Source organism: Macaca mulatta, chromosome 2 (genome assembly GCF_049350105.2).
Source record: "Macaca mulatta isolate MMU2019108-1 chromosome 2, T2T-MMU8v2.0, whole genome shotgun sequence".
NCBI classification, from domain to species: Eukaryota; Metazoa; Chordata; class Mammalia; order Primates; family Cercopithecidae; genus Macaca; species Macaca mulatta.
In genome coordinates this window covers 179,561,286-179,578,286 of record NC_133407.1, presented here as the reverse complement: position 1 = coordinate 179,578,286, position 17,001 = coordinate 179,561,286, and the positions used below count along the sequence as shown (strand labels likewise).

The 17,001-nt window shown below is 34.8% G+C and overlaps 1 pseudogene; it reads left to right on the top strand.

Moving 5' to 3' along the window:
• The first annotated feature begins 787 nt into the window (after positions 1-787).
• Positions 788-16,053, top strand: LOC100428331 (ras-related protein Rap-1b pseudogene; annotated as a pseudogene).
• The last annotated feature ends 948 nt before the right edge of the window (positions 16,054-17,001 follow it).

Here is a 17,001-nt window from a genome sequence, read left to right as displayed (position 1 = left end):
TATTTCTCTAAAAATAATCTAAATCCGCTGTTATGGCAAGGTGCTTCCTAATGCAATTTTACTGTAATAATAATTTTAAGTTTTATTCCTAGAGCATAAAAGAAATAATAGAAATATACTCATTTACAGGCACTAATAGATTCTTCTAGTGAATACATCAAAATTTTTATTGTTGTTAGTAAAACAGCACTTACTTTTAGAAAAAGGCATTCATTGCCTTATATGGTCTCACCAATCCCTATGCTCTATGATATGAATTTCTTTCTGTAAAACTCAGATAATTTGAAAGAATATTTCAGAACAATAATAATTACCATACATTCATCCTTAGAGCCTTCTACATTTTGTAAATATCATTTTATTCTAGACTTTTCTTTTTCTTTTTGAAAATTGAAGCTTAGCTTATTGATGAGTAAGCAAAAATCCTGAGCAAATATTTGGCCAGGATAATTGGCTTCAGGGAATTGTATATTTTACTGATACTCCAACAAGTTAATCTAGTGCTGTAGCTGCAAAATAGTTTAACATATAATCATTCATGATAGAGAGTATATGCTGCCTGCTAGTTAACTAATCAATGATAAAATTACATAACACACCTCCTAAGAAGCATGCACACTTTCTGAGCTTCAGTATAGGCCAATTCATCCAATAAACAGAGAAAGACGGGGAGGGGCCCAGATAGCCTACTAGAAGCAGCACCAAAACGATCCAAAACAGTGTGTGAATCCTGCACTGGCAACCAAGGAATCCAGGTTCTGTCATTAGGACTGACTAGGCAGCCGGCATGACCCAAGGAGAAGACGGAAGAGCAATATGGTATGGGAGCCCACCTAAGAGCCACGTGGGGCAGGGTAGCCCTCACCTCCAGCCAAGGGACGTGGTGAGTGAATGTGCTACTCAGCCTGGGAAACTGCTTTTTCCATGGAACCGTGCTACCCATGGATGGGAAGATCCCACTCAGGAGCCAATGCTCATCAGGACCTTTGGTACCAACCATGGAGCCATGCAGCTTGGTTAGAACCTTCCTCTAAGCCTGCTGAGTTACTGGGGGGAGGGGCAGCCATCACCAATTCTGTGGATGCCTGCTGTATAAGCTATCTGGACTCCTTGATGGAGTGGCAGCAGCCAACACTGCAGCTGCAGGGCCTCCCTGCAGAAACTCCAACTCTAGTCAAGGACTCATGAACAGAACTCTGATCTCCCTGGGACTGAGTACCTAGGGGAATGGGTGGCCATAGTCTCCACAGACCAGCAAATTTAGTCTTTCCTCCTGCTAGCTCTGAGGAATCCCGGATTCCCCACAGTGCAGCACACCACCTCCACCAAGGGACAGCCAAAGTGCCTCATTAAATGGGTCCTGCTTCCTGTGCCACCCAACTGGGTGAGTCCCACAAAAAGGGATTCTCAGACATCCTATAGAGAAACAGTCCTACTGGCACCATGCCAGTGCCCCTCAAGGCCAGAGATCCCAGAAGAAGGAGCAGGTACTCATCTTCGCTGTTCTCTAGCCTCCTTGAATGACATCTCCAGGCATGGGAGCAAACCAGATGAATAGGGCCTAAAGTGAACCCCCAGCAAACTTCAGCAGCCCTAAGGAAGAAGGACTTGACTATTGAAAGAAAAACAAACAAACAAACAAATAGAAAGCGACAACAACAGCATGAACAAAAAATTTCCCCAGAAAAACTTCATCCAAGGATCAGCAGCCTCAAAGATTGAGAATAGACAAACTCATGAAGATGAGATAGAATCAATGTAAAAACGGTGAAAACCCAAAAGGCCAGAGTGCATTTTCTCCTCCAAATGATCACAGCACCTCTCCAGCAAGGACGCAGAAGGTGATGGAGGATGAGATGAACGAATAGACAGAAGTAGGCCTCAGATAGTGGGTAATAACAAACTCCTCTGAGCTAAAGAAGCATGTTCTAACCCAATTCAAAGAAGCTAAGAACCTTGATAAAAGGCTAGAGGAGCTGCTAACTAGAATAAACTGTTTAGAGAGGAACATAAATGGCCTGATGGAGTTGAAAGATGCAGCACGAGAACTTTGTGAAGCATACACAAGTATCAATAGCTGAATTGATCAAGTGGAAGAAATGCTATCAGAGATTGAAGACTATCTTGGTGAAATAAGGCAAGCAGACAAGATTGGAGAAAAAAGAATAAAACAGAATAAACAAAACATCCAAGTAATGTGGGACTATGTAAAAAGACAACCTATGACTGATTGAAGTACCTGAAGGAGATGGGGAGAATAGAAACAAGTTAGAAAGCACACCTCAGAACATTATCCAGAACTTCCACAACCTAGCAAGACAGGCTAATATTCAAATTCAGGAAATACAGAAAACACCATTAAGATACACCACAAGAAGATCAACCCAAAGACACATGATCATCAGACTCTCCAAGGTCAAAATGAAGGAGAAAATGTTAAGGGCAGCCAGAGAGAAAGGCCACGTTACCTACAAAGGGAAGTCCACCAGACTAACAGCAGATCTCTCAGCAGAAACCTTACAAGCCAGAAGAGAGTGGGGGCCAATTCACCATTCTTAAAGAAAAGATTTTTTAACTCAGAATGTCATATCCAGCCAAACTTAGCTCCATAAGCAAAAGATAAATAAAATATGTTTTCGGAAAAACAAATACGGTGGGAATTATCACCACCAGGCCTGCCTTTCTAGAAGAAATGGATAAATTCCTGGACACGTACATTCTCCCAAGACTAAGCCAGGAAGAAGTTGAATCCCTGGATAGACCAATAACAAGTTCTGAAATTGAGGGAGTAATAAATAGCCTACCAACCAAAAAAAAGCGCACTACCAGATGGATTCACAGCTGATTTCTACCAAAACTACGAAGAGGAGCTGGTACCATGCCTTCAGAAACTATTCCAAACAACTGAGAATGACAGACTCCTCCCTAACTCATTTTATGAGGCCAGCATCATCCTGACACCAAAACCTGGCAGAGACACAATAAAAAGAACTTCAGGCAAATATCTCTGATGAACATTAATGAGAAAATCTTCAGTAAAATACTGGCAAACCAAATCCAGCAACACATCGAAGAGCTTTTCCACCATGATCAAGTCAAGTTCATTCCTGCAATGCAAGGCTGGTTCACCATACACAAATCAATAAACATAATCCGTCACATAAACAGAACCAGTGACAAAAACCACATGATTATCTCAATAGATGTAGAAAAGATCTTCGGTAAAATTCAACATCTCTTTATGTTAAAAACTCTCAATAAACTAGGTATCGATGGAACATACTTCAAAATAATCAGTTATTTGTGACAACCCGCAACCAATATACTGAATGGGCAAAAGCAGAAAGCATTCCCTTTGAAAAGCGGCACAGGAAAAGGATACCTTCTCTCACCATACCACTAATAGGTAACATGGTATTGGAAGTTCTGGCCAGGGAAAGCAGTGAATAGAAAGAAATAAAGTGTATTTAAATAGGAAGACAGGAAGTCAAGTTGTCTCTGTTTGCACAGGATGTGATCTTATATTTAGAAAACCCCATTGTCTCAGCCCCAAAATTCCTTAAGCTGATAAGAAACTTCAGCAAAGTCTCAGGATACAAAATCAATGTGCAAAAATCACAAGAATTCCCACACACTAACAATAGACAAGCAGAGAGCCAAATCATGAATGACTTCCCAATTCACAATTGCTACAAAGAGCTACAAAGAGAATAAAATACCTAGGAATACAGCTAACAAGGGACATGAAGGACTTCTTCAAGGAGAACTACAAACCATTGCTCAAGGAAATGAGAGGACAGAAATAAATGGAAAAACATTCTATCCTCATGGATAGGGAGAATCAATATCATGAAATGGCCATACTGCCCAAATTAATTTATAGATTCAATTCTATTCCCATGCCATTCTTCACAGAAAAAAAAAAAAAAAAAAAAACTACTTTAAGATTAATATGGAACTAAAAAAGAGCCCACATAGCCAAGATAATCCTAAGCAAAAAGAACAAAGCTGGAGGCATCACATTACCTGACTTCAAACTATACTACAAGGCTGCAGTAACCAAACCAGCATGGTACTGGGACCAAAACAGACATATAGATCGGCAGAACAGAATAGAGACCTTAGAAGTAAGACCACACATCTACAACCATCTGATTTTCAACAAACCTGACAAAAACAGCATCGAGAAAGCATTCCTTATTTAATAAATGGTGCTTGGAAAAGTGGCTAGCCATATGCAGTAAGTCAAAATGGGACCCCTTCCTTACACCTTATATACAAATTAACTCAAAATGTATTAAAACCCAAAGCCATAAAAACCCTAGAAGAAAACCTAGGCAATACCATTCAGGACATAGCCATGGGCAAAGATTTTAGGGTGAAATCGCCAAAAGCAATTGCAACGAAAGCAAAAATTAGCAAATGGGATCTAATTAAACTAAAAAGCTTCTACAATAGGAAAATAAACTATCATCAAAGTGAACAGGTGACCTACAGAATGGGAGAACATTTTCACAATCTACTCATCTAACAAAGGCCTAATATCCGGAATCTATAAGGAACCTAAACAAATTTACAAGAAAAAAAAAAAAATAAGCCCATCGACAAATGGGCAAAGGATATGAACAGACACTTCTGAAAAGAAGACATTTATATGGGCAACAAGCATATGACAAAAATCCCAACATCTCTGATCATTAGAGAAATGCCAATCAAAACCACAATGAGATACCATGTCATGCCAGTCAGGTGCCAATTATTAAAACATCAAGAAATAACAAATGCTGGCGAGACTGTGGAGAAATAGGAACACTTTTACATCGTTGGTGAGAATGTAAATTAGTTCAACCATTTTGGAAGACAGTGTGGTGATTCCTCAAGGATCTAGAACCAGAAATACCATATGACCTAGTAAACCCATTACTGGGTATATAACCAAAGGAATATAAATTATTCAATTATAAAGATACATGAACATGTATGTTTCTTGCAGCACTATTCCCAATAGCAAAGAGATGGAACCAACTCAAATGCCCATCAGTGATAGACTGGATAAAGAAAATGTGGCACATATACACCATGGAATACTATACAGCCACAAGAATGAATGAGATCATGTTATTTGCAGGGACATGGATGAAGCTGGAAGCCATCATTCTCAGAAAAGTAACACAGGAACAGAAAACCAAACACCACATGTTCTCATTCATAAGTGGGAGTTGAACAATGAGAACACATGGACACAAGCAGGGGAAAAACAGACACTGTGGCCTGTTAGAGGTGGAGGGAGCAAGGGAAGGGAGAGCAATAGGACAAATAGCTAATGCATGCGGGGCTTAAAACCTGGCTGATGGGTTGATAGGTGCAGCAAACCACCATGGCACATCTATACCTGTGCAACAAACCTGCACGTTCTACGCATGTATCCTGGAACTTAAAGTAAAAAAGAAAAAGAAAAATAGAGAAAGAAACAAAATAAATTATGTTAATTTTCCTGTTTTACATTTACAGGTTGTTACATAAACTGGCAAAGATGGCTCCTGTGTATTGACCTAAAATGTCTCCATGTTGTTTACTTCTTTACTGCAGCCCAAAGTTTACCAGTACTAAACTCAAATCTTAAACATCAAATTATTTAAAATATAGTGCAAAGAAGCATAGTTTTAGTCTGTTAGAGCCTATTTGTACACTCTTCAAAACTTCACCTCATGAATAAGAGTTAGGGAAGGAAGTGGAGCGAGATTGCCAAATAGAACCTTCCAGCAATTATCCTCACCCCCACAGGAACACCTAATTGAGCAAATATCCACACAAGAATGTACCTTCATAAGAACCACCAATTAGGTTTGTAATCACAGTACCTAGCTTCAACATTATATCAAGGACAGAGGCATTGAAGAGGAAAAGAAAGACAGTCTTAAATTGCCAACACCACCCCTCCTCCTTCCTCCAGCAGGTTCAGTGGCTGCGGGGTATGGAGAGAGAACATGTACATTTGGGGAAGGGAAAGTCCAGTAGTTGTGGGACATTACATTGGAACTCAGTGGTTCCCTATTACTGTAGAAAGCAACACAGGGCAGAATTCAGCTGGTTCCGGAGCATTTGGACCAGCTCTAGCCAGAAGAGAACTGTTCATCCCAGCAGTCAGGACCTGATTCCTGGTAAACCCCACCACCATGGGCTAAAGCACTCTGAGGTCACAAGAAAACCTGACAGGCAATCTAGAACACAAGGACTGCAATTCCTGAGCAATTCCTGCAATTCCTGGTGCTGTACTGGGCTAGCATTGGACAAATCATCCATATGGAAACAAAGAAACATTGGTCTTAATCTGCACTACAGACCAAATTGACCCAATAGAAATTTACAGAACATTTTATGCAGCAATAGCAAAATACACATTTTTCTTCTCAGCTCATAGATCATTCCCAAGGATAGACCATATCTTAAGCCACAAAACATGCTTTAAACAATTCAAAAAAAATTGAAATCATATCAAGTATATTATCTGCTCACAATGGAATAAAGCTAGAAATCAATAATCAGAGGTCCTTTGAAAGCTACACAAACACATGGAAATTAAACAATATGCTTCTGAGTGTTCAGAGGGTCAATGAAGAAATTAAGAAGAAAGTGGTAACATTTTGAAACAAATGAAAATGGAAACACATGACATCAAAACTTATGGGATACAGAAAAAGCAGTACCTAGAGGAAAGTTTAAAACAAAAAGCACTGACTTCAAAAGAGGAGAAAAACTTCCAAAAAAAAAAAAAAAAAAACCAACCTAACAATGCATATTAAAGAATTAGAAAAGCAAGAACAAACCAAACCCCAAACTGGTAGAAGAAAGCAAATTATAAAGATCGCAATAGAAGTAAATAAAATTGAAATGAAGAAAATAATACCAAAATGAAACCAAAAGTTTCGTTTTTGAAAAGCTAAACAAAATCCGCAAACTTTTAGCCAGACTAAAAAAAAAGAGGGAAGAACCAAATAAATAAAATCAGAGATGAAAAGATTCATTAAAACTGGCAATGCAGAAATTCAAAGAATCATTAGAGACTGTGAGCAATTATATGCCAATAATTTGAAAAATCTAGAAGAAATGATTAAATTCCTAGACACAACCTACTAAGATTTAACCATCAAGAAATCTGAAACCTAAGCAGATCTATAAAAAGTAATGAGGTCAAAAATGTAATAAAAAGTCTCCCAGCATAGGAAACCTGGGACCTAATAGTTTCGCTGCTGAAATTTACCAAACATTTCAAGAAGAATGAATACCATTTTTACTTCAACTATGGGAGTACGGATTACTTCCAGACTCACTCTACAAGGTCATTATTGTCCTGATACCAAAATCATACACAGAAACATCATTACAAAAAAAAAAAGAAAAAAAAACCCAAAACAAAACAAAAAAACACTATAGGCCAATAACTCTGATGAACATTAATGCAAGCATTCTCAACAAAAGATTAGTCTGGTGCAAAAGTATTTGTGGTTTTTGCAATTAAAAGCAATGGCAAAACCGCAATTAATTTTGCATCAACCTAATAGTAGTAAACCAAATGAAAAACACATAAAAAGATCATTCATTACAACCAAGTGGGTTTTATCCCAGGGATGCATAGATGGTTCAGCATATGCAAATCAATCAATGTGGTACATTATATCAACAGAATGAAGGACAAAATCCGCATTACCATTTTGACTGGTACAGGAAAAGCATTTGATAAATTCAATATTCCTTCATAATAAGGAAAATTGGTATAAATATTGGGTAAAAATACTAGTATAAATAATACTGGTATAAATAAAATTGGTATAAATACTGGGTATAAAAACGGTAAAAATACTGGGTATAGAAGGAACACTTCAACTCAATAAAAGCCATATATGACAGACCCACAGCTACTATCATACTGAACAGGGAAAAACCCGAAAGTTTTTCCTCTAAGATCTGGAACAAGACAAGGATGCCCACCTTCATCACTGTTATTCAATATAGTAATGGATATCTTAGCTAGAGCAGTCAGACAATAGAAAGAAATAAAGAACATCCAAATTGGAAAGAAATAAATCAAATTATGCTTGTTTGCAGGTGATATAATCTTATATATGAAAAAAACCTAAAGACTGTACCAAAAAATGATTAGAACTAAAAATTAAGTTGCAGGATCCAAAATCAATGTACACAAATCAGTAGCATTTCTATGTGCCAATAGTAGCAATTTGAAAAAGATATCAAGGAATAATCCCATTTACAATGGCTATAAGTAAAATTAAATACCTAGGAATAAACTGAAGCAAAGAAGTGAAAGATGTCTACAATGAAATCTATAAAACATTTATGCAAGAAATTGAAGGGGAAACAAAAAATGAGAAGCTATTCCATCTTCATAGATTGGAAGAATCAATATTGTTAAAAAGTCTATATTACACAAAGCATTCTGCAGATTCAATATAATGCCTGTCAAAATAACAACAACATTCTTCACAGAAATAGAACAAATAATACTAAAATATACAGGGACTACAAAAGACTAATAGCCAAAGCCATTCTTAGCAAAAAGAAAAAAACTGGAGTAATTGCATTTCCTGATTCCAAATTATACTACACAGCATGGCAGTATAACCAAAACAGCATGATACATAAAAACAGATACATAAACCAACAGAACAAAATAGAGAAATTAGAAATAAATACATATATCTACAGTGGCTCATTTTCAACAAAAGTTCCAAAAACATACACTGGGGAAAAGAGTCTCTTCAATAAATGATACTGGGAAACTGGATATCTGTAGGTACAAGAATAAAACTTGACCCCTATCTCTCACCATATTTTAAAAAAACAAAATGGATTGCATACTTAAGCCTAAGACTTCAAACTATGAAACTACTAAAAGAAAACATTAGGGAGATTCTCCAAGACTCTAGACTGGGCAAAGATTTTTTAAGCAATAACCCACAAGCACGGGCAACCAAGGCAAAAATGGACAAATTAAATCACATCATGTTAAAAAGCTCTGCATAGCAAAGGATACAATCAACAAAGTGAAGGGATAACTCATGGAATGAGAGAAAATATGTGCAAACAACTTATCTGACAAGGGATTAATAACCAAAATATATAAGGATCACAAACAACTCGAGGTAAAAATCTAATAATCTGACTAAAAATATGCAAAATATCATAACAATTATTTCATAAAAGAGACATACAAATGGAAAACAGGTGTATGAAAAGATGCTCCACATCATTGATCATCAGAGAAAAGCAAATCAAATCTACAATGAGGTCTCATCTCACTCCAGTTAAAATGGCTCTTAACCAAAAGACAGGCAATAATTTATGCTGGCAAGGAAGTTGGCGAAAGGGAACCCTCAAACAATGTTCATGGGAATGTAAATTATTATAATCACTATGAAGAAAAGTTTGGAGATTTCTCAAAAGATGAAAAATACAGCTACCACATTATATTATAAAGTAATCCTGCTGCTAAGTATATATCCAATAGAAAGGTAATCAACATATAGAAAAGATGTTTACGCTCCTGTGTTCATCACAAAACCATTCACAATAGCAAAGATTTGGAAACAAGGGTCTATTGAAAAATGAACAGAGAAAATGTTCCATATGCAATGGAGCACGATTCCACCATAAAGAAAAAGTGAGATCCTGTCATTTGCAACAAAATGGACAGAACTGGAGATCATTATGTGAAGTGAAATAAGCTGGGCACAGAAAGACAAACTTCTCATGTTCTCACTTATTTGTGGGAGCTAAAAATTTAAACAACTCAATTCATGAGAATAGAAAGTAGGATGACAGTTACCAGAGGCTGAGAAGAATACTGGAGATGGGGTGTGGTTGAGGAATGGGGTTAATGAGTACAAAAATTAGAAAGCATGAATATGCTCTAGTATTTGATAGCATATCAGCATGACTATAGTCAATAATAATTTGATTGCACATTTAAAAATAACTAAAAGAGTATAATTGGATTATTTGTAACACAAAGGATAAATGGTTGAGGTGATGAATACCCCATTTACCATGAAGTGATTATTACATATTATAGTAGAATAGTCCATATTCATTAAGGATAATTTTTATATTATGCCATTACTTCTTATAGGAACATGATTATTTCTGAATCATAAATGTAGGTAATAACTTATATGATATTGAACAGTATGTGAAAACAATTCCAATTATAAAAATGTAACACCCTAATTGTCTTCTATAAAATTCTTTTACTGTCTAAAAAAATTACCAAAGTATATTTTTGAATATTCAGACTTCAGAAAATAAATAGCAAAAACTTACAGCTCTTTTCAATCAACACTCAAATTTTTCTCCCACACCCTATATTATAGTCAGTAACGTCCCCAATTTTTTGTACGTGTTTACACACATAGGCACAAAAATATGGAATTATACTTTTCATTATATTGTTATGTGCTTTATTTAATCAGCATTATAATTAGGGCTTTGCTTCATCTCTTTAGTGGTGGTGGTATAATAAGACTATCCCATACATTTTCTAATCATTCTCTTAACTTGGAATATTTGTTTTATTTTTTAAGTTATCACCATTTAAAATATAAAATATAATCAGCATTTATAAACATTTATTTTTTCTGCACATATGTGAATATATCTAAAGTATAAACTCCTATAAGTGAAAGACTGAGGCAAAGAAGGTATATACATTTAATAGCTACTGCCAAATTGCTTTCCAGAAGTAATGCAACCAAGCAATACTGCTGTCCAGATAATTTGCGAGTGCCTATTTTGATTTTATTCTGGTTAAGAAAGCAGATAATTAGGCTTTAAAATTATTATAATCTGATGGATTTAAAAACTTTGCAATATTGTTTTAATTTTATTGTTTCTCATTATTAGTGATTGTGTATCTATTTATGGGTTTATTGGACATATATATTTATTCTTTGGGGAGTTACTAATTATCAGCCATTGCCCGTTTTTATATTTGCTTTTTTCCAAATAAAAATAGTAATTATATATATATATATATATGAAAGCATACGTTAATCCAATTACTATGATTTATGTTACAAACTCCTTCTTTCAGTCTATTTCTTGTTTTTAACATTGTGTATATTATTAATTTTTGCCTCTATGTCTGCCATTCATATAAGTGATGAACACATGACTGGGGACGAAAAAAATAGCAAAAACTTACAGCTCTTTTTAATCAACATTCAAATCTTTCTCCTACACTGTGAATTATTATACTGATTACTGTCCCAAAATTTTTTGTAAATATTTGATTTATATATGGGAATGGAAAGAAAAAAAACAAACACTGAATGATATTAAGTGAAAAAAAATTAAATTTATCCTTATTCTGTTCTTCACTTACTACAGTTAGGTATTTTCATATAATTCTGTTTTTAGTTATTCAATGGTTAATAAGGGAATTTTAAACAACTGATTCTACAATCATTTCTTGAGTTATCACAATTGCATGGTGTCCATTGATAATTCTTCTCAGTTATCATGCTTTCAATTTTACGCATGTAGCTCAATCTGGATCAAAGTGTGGTGTATTTTTCTTTTATTTTACGTAACAGTCTTCAGGGGGAATTATTTTAGAAGTTCAATTATATCATCAAGAACTCAGTTTCTTTCTAATATGTTCTGCCATCTGCACAACTAATTTTATCTTTACAGGTAGCAAATTGGTTACTCAAGTTCTAGGCTTCAGAAAGCTCACACAAAATCCAGAGGAATAATAATGTGTTCTCCTTCAGGGTTAAACTATTCTCACAAGGCGCTCAACAATCTTCTTTTCACTACACATTTGCTGAGATTAAGTTGCATGTTCGTTCTTGAACTAATTAATTACTGGGAAGAATAATTAGTTTGCACTTTAATACAGGCTTCTGCTGCAGGTGAGAAAGTTGTCAATTTCTTCTGAGATACACAGCTCTGAGGGAAATGTTAATACATTGACAGTATTGATAGTTGATTAGGAAGCAAAATGATGAGAATGGGACATGTTGATAGGCAACATCATTATAGATTCTAACATGAGGGAATAGCATACTTTCACTTTCTCTCCTTATACTGATATATATTTTTTAATTTCTAAAACATTTTAAATGGAAATATTTTTAGACAAGTTTGAGAATTAGTTTTACCCAACTTCTCCTAATGATCACATCTTTCATAACCATAGTATAATGAGCAAAACCAGGAAAGTAACATTAGTATGATACTGTTAAACTATGAGACTTTTAGTATTGCTAGTTATATTCTATAGTTTATTTGTTTCCTACATATTTTAAATATGAGACATCAATTCTTTGTATTATTTTAAGAACCTCAGACTGAATCTTGATCCTTCATATGTAAAAACAAGAAAGTAACATCTTTACTCTAAAACTTATTTTTTCTACTTCAACAGTCTCCTTCACTAGCAATTTCTGTCTTTATTACTTTAGGTTTACATGATTTATAATACACTGAATTTTATTTGTAAGACTTTTCTTTATTTTTTGTGGAAGATAAATGCTACATGAGCAATGTTAATTTCAAAATTTGTAACAGCTCTGCAGTTGTGAGTTTCTTGGTCAATATTTAGTTAGAAATTAGATTTTAAAGAAGAACGTCGATTTTGTGTGTATTAGTTAGAAATGTTTGCTCCATTAAGCTTCCCCAATTAATGATAAATAAAGTAGTTAATTAGGACAATTTGAACCAGATGTCTGTATCCTTCCTGCAGCATAAAATTAAACTTATTTTTGGGTTTTCTTTTTTTTTTTTAAATACAATAATCTGCCTTTTACAACTAGTTGCTAAATTTTCAGGTGCCTCTTACTATATCTGATAACTTATAATTGGTTTTCTTTAGTATTTATTTGAGTTCACTCTTCTCTCTTTAAATCATTTTTAATGATTGTTGGGTCATTTAATTCATTCTCAGGAATTCATACATTGTCTACTTGTTGACTCCAAAAATCATTTTCACATACATTTTTCTTCTGAGCCCCATCTTATAAATATTCAGTACTTTACATTTATTTTAAGCCTCACATATTCAAAATTGAACTTTGTTTTGCTTCAGTAAAAATGACTTTATTTTCCTATACCACATAAGCATTTCTATCCAAATAAATTTTTGACTTCTAAATTATTTCACCTATGCAATTAAGTAAAAATTTATAAATTCTGCAAATTTTACCTCCAAAATATATACTGACTTGTTGAGTTTTCTCCATCTTAATAGGCATATGCCTAGTTCAGGCCAGAATTATCTCCTCTTCCACCAAAGCACATCTCATAATTATGTGATGATATCCCAGTGGTCATCCTACATAACACTCACCTCCTCTCAATATTCTCCATGGTGTAATCATCATGACTTGCTTAAAATATAAATCAGATCCTGACTGCTGAAAAGCAATTATCCATGGGTTCCTTGCATTTCTGCATATCTTGCAAATAGAAGCAGTTGTCTATCTTTGCTCTAGACTATTTTGAAGGATGTTTATAGATCAAAGAGATAATTTTCAAAGATAATGTATCTCATGCTAGACCCAAGTGTAAGCATGTTTACTCTCCTTTATAATGAAGATCACATCCTTTCCTGGAGAAAGGGCAGGCCGTTCATTACAAAAGATTTATGTTCTGTAAGTTCAGAGTCCCTCTCTTGCAACAGCACCTATTCATTGCTTGTCTCAGTGTCCATCTGGGCCCATCTGTGTTGCTGATGTGGGACTTGGAAATAAGAAGAACTGGAACAAATATGTAGATCCTCATGCTGCTTGCAATGCTGTGAATGACAATGGCTTTTGTCTCCGGTTCAAGAGTCTCAAGTCTTCTACCAGCATTCCAATTCTGTCAGGCTCATTATAACCTTGCAAGTAAATTCTCCAACTAATTATATTTCTTAATAGTCAGTCCATCTCTCTCTCTCTGTCTTGTGTGCATATATTAGTATTTTACTATAATATCTTAAAGAAAATCTGGTGTCTTTGTAGAACCTGAGATGTTCTGCAGGATCCATATACATCATTCTCATTTAGTATAGTGCCACTCTCTGATTTACTTACTGCAATTTAGCCATTCCAACCTTTATTCAGTTTCTGAAATATGTCAGAGTTTTTCTTACTTCATGGCTTTCCCTCTATCCTCTTATCCTAATATGGTTCTCCTTCTTAACCTTTAAGAATCTGTCTCCTCACTTCTCTAAAAGAAAGTCTATCTTAACCAACCTCTCACTCCTTCATCCTCACACCCATACCATTGTTCACGATCAGCTACCTGGTTTCTTTCCTCCTAGTTCTCTCCACAGTGTAATATTTGACTAGTTATTTGTTTTGTCTGTTTTCCCACTAGGTTATATGTCTAAATCTCAGCACAGAGTTGTAATACAGTAGGTTTTCATTATGTACTTGTCATACCTAATGTGGTTGTGTATATATGATTTTCTATGTCAATCATGTATGAGAAAAATAAACATTTATTTATACATTTAATAGATTTCTAGATACACTGGAAATCTATTATAAACTAGAAAAGAACCATAGTGTCCTAAAATTCACAACATGTAATCAATAAATTTACCTTAACTCTATATCCATGTAGTAGTTATTCTAGTGTTAAAACATGAAGTGAAAAATAAACATTTGTTTTCATTGATTGACGTTATATCTATATGAGCACTTCACTGAAGACAAAGTAGAGAATGGACTAGAGTTCTGGAAAATATCGAATATAGTTGGGATCAGCAAAATAATCAACGATGTGTCTTTTGGCTTTTTGAAATTGTACTTTTCTTTCTCTATGATTTAATTTCAAATTAACTAAATATTTGGGTCTGCTGAGTTTTCTAACAGTTTTGAAACAGGAAAGTCAATTGTTTTATTTAAGAGCTATATTTAAAGCAATAATTTAAAACCTTGACTTAGTCACAAATGCACCATATATTATACAGTTGGTGGTGGGAAATGCATGTATATTTCTGCTGTAAATGGGGCTCTTAAAGATGGTCCATGACAGAGTGTATGAAGTGCAACCTCGGAGTGGGCATCTCAGATTATCCCAGTGACAATAGCTCCTAAACTGCTAGTAAAACTATATCTAAAAGGATAAAAATCACAGGTCACTGGTAATTGCAGAAAGGGCCACTTGGCTTCTTTTGTTGACAGAAATACAGTTTTTCAAGTTAAACTGATCAGGCTCTGACTTTTATAGTTTCTTGGAGAGAAAAATATCTCAATGGCAGAATGCAAAAATGAGAAAGGTATTACTAATAGAGAAGAAAGATATATGAATACTGAAATTATGCCTCACTACAGAGATACAATTTAATCAAAGGTAGGAAGAAATGAAAACAAAGTCGAAACAAACATTTCTTTCTTTTCATATCCATTAAAATTTTCTTAAGAAATCTTAAGACTTGCAGAGCCAAGTGTGTAAACCAGCTAGAAGGACTGCAGTGGCAGGGCCATGTTAGCACCATCAAGAGGGAGTGTGGGGTGAAACTGGCTGCAGGGACCCAGTGACTGGATAGGAAGCATTAGGTTGTGACAAGTTTGTATCACGCATGAGTATAAGCTAGTCATTCTTGGCTCAGGAGGCATTGGAAAGTCTGCTCTGCCTTTACAATTTGTCCAAGGACATTATGTTGAAAATTATGATCCTGCGATTGAAGACTCTTACAGAAAGCAACTTGAAATAGATGCACAACAGTGTATGCTTAAAATCTTGGATGCCACAAAAACAGAAAAATCTTCAGCAATGAGGGCTTTGTACATGCAAAACAAACAAGGCTTTGCGTTAGTTTATTTCATCATAGCAATGTCCACATTTAATGATTCCCAAGATCTAAGAGAAAAGATTCTTCAAGTTAAAGACATTGATGATGTTGCAATGATTCTTGTCAGTAATAATTGTGACTTGGAAGATGAAAGAGTTGTAGAAAAGGAACAAGGTCAAAATCTAGCAAGACAGTGGGCCAACATTGCATGCTTATAATCTTCTTCAAAATTACAAGTAAATGTTAATTAGCTATTACCCAGTGCAACAAATTAACAAAAATTCCAGTGGCTGGTAAGGCTTGCAAAAAGTCACGTCAGCTGGTTTAATACACTGAATGCCTTGTAGCTCTGAGCTAGGTCTGAAGAACTGTTGCCCGATTCAACAGTGCATTCCAACTTTGTTAAACCTACCAACATCTTAGACTTTCCTATTGTGGTGTCCCTTAAGAGATGGATGAAAGCTCCTACATCAGTTTGCAAATTCTTATCATGTTTCAATATCACAAGTTAGATTTTTATTCATATAATAGTCCTAAGTATATAGCTAGTAAAATCAGATCTATATCAAATACACTAAGAAAAATTCTTCATCTACTAACGTGGTAAATGTCTGAAAATGATGTGCTGTATCCTTTAACATGCCCCATACTTTGTATTGAAGAGTACAATAATGTAAATCCTAAACACACCACTACTTTAGCATAATAAAAGAAAGTCCAAAGAGCTCCTATAAAGACTATTCTAGATAACTTTCCTTCTTTGATACTTGTAGCTTATTGTAATTTTTAAAAATAAATTCAAGGTCTTTATCATTGTATTGTACAAAATAAGTACTTGGATCAACATAGATATATAGTTTTATAAGTTTTCAAAAAAACTGTGGAGTCAGTAATCTTGTCTTTAAAATATGGTAGTCCCATCAGTATAATGTCTTAGATTAAACATGTTGCCTTTCATATCTGTTGGGAAGGAAAGGTCAAGATTTTTCAAATCTCTTACTATATGTTTGCTTTTTTGTTTACCTGGTGAACAATGTTTATACTTTTATGGATAGTAGGGGTCTACAACAAGAAGTATATATTTTCAAGTAATTTTTTGATGAGTTAACATTTTTTGTAAATCATTTCAGGCTTCTACATCTGTAGATTCTCATTGTGAATCCCTTACTTGCTTATGCATAAGTGTATTTGAAATACCA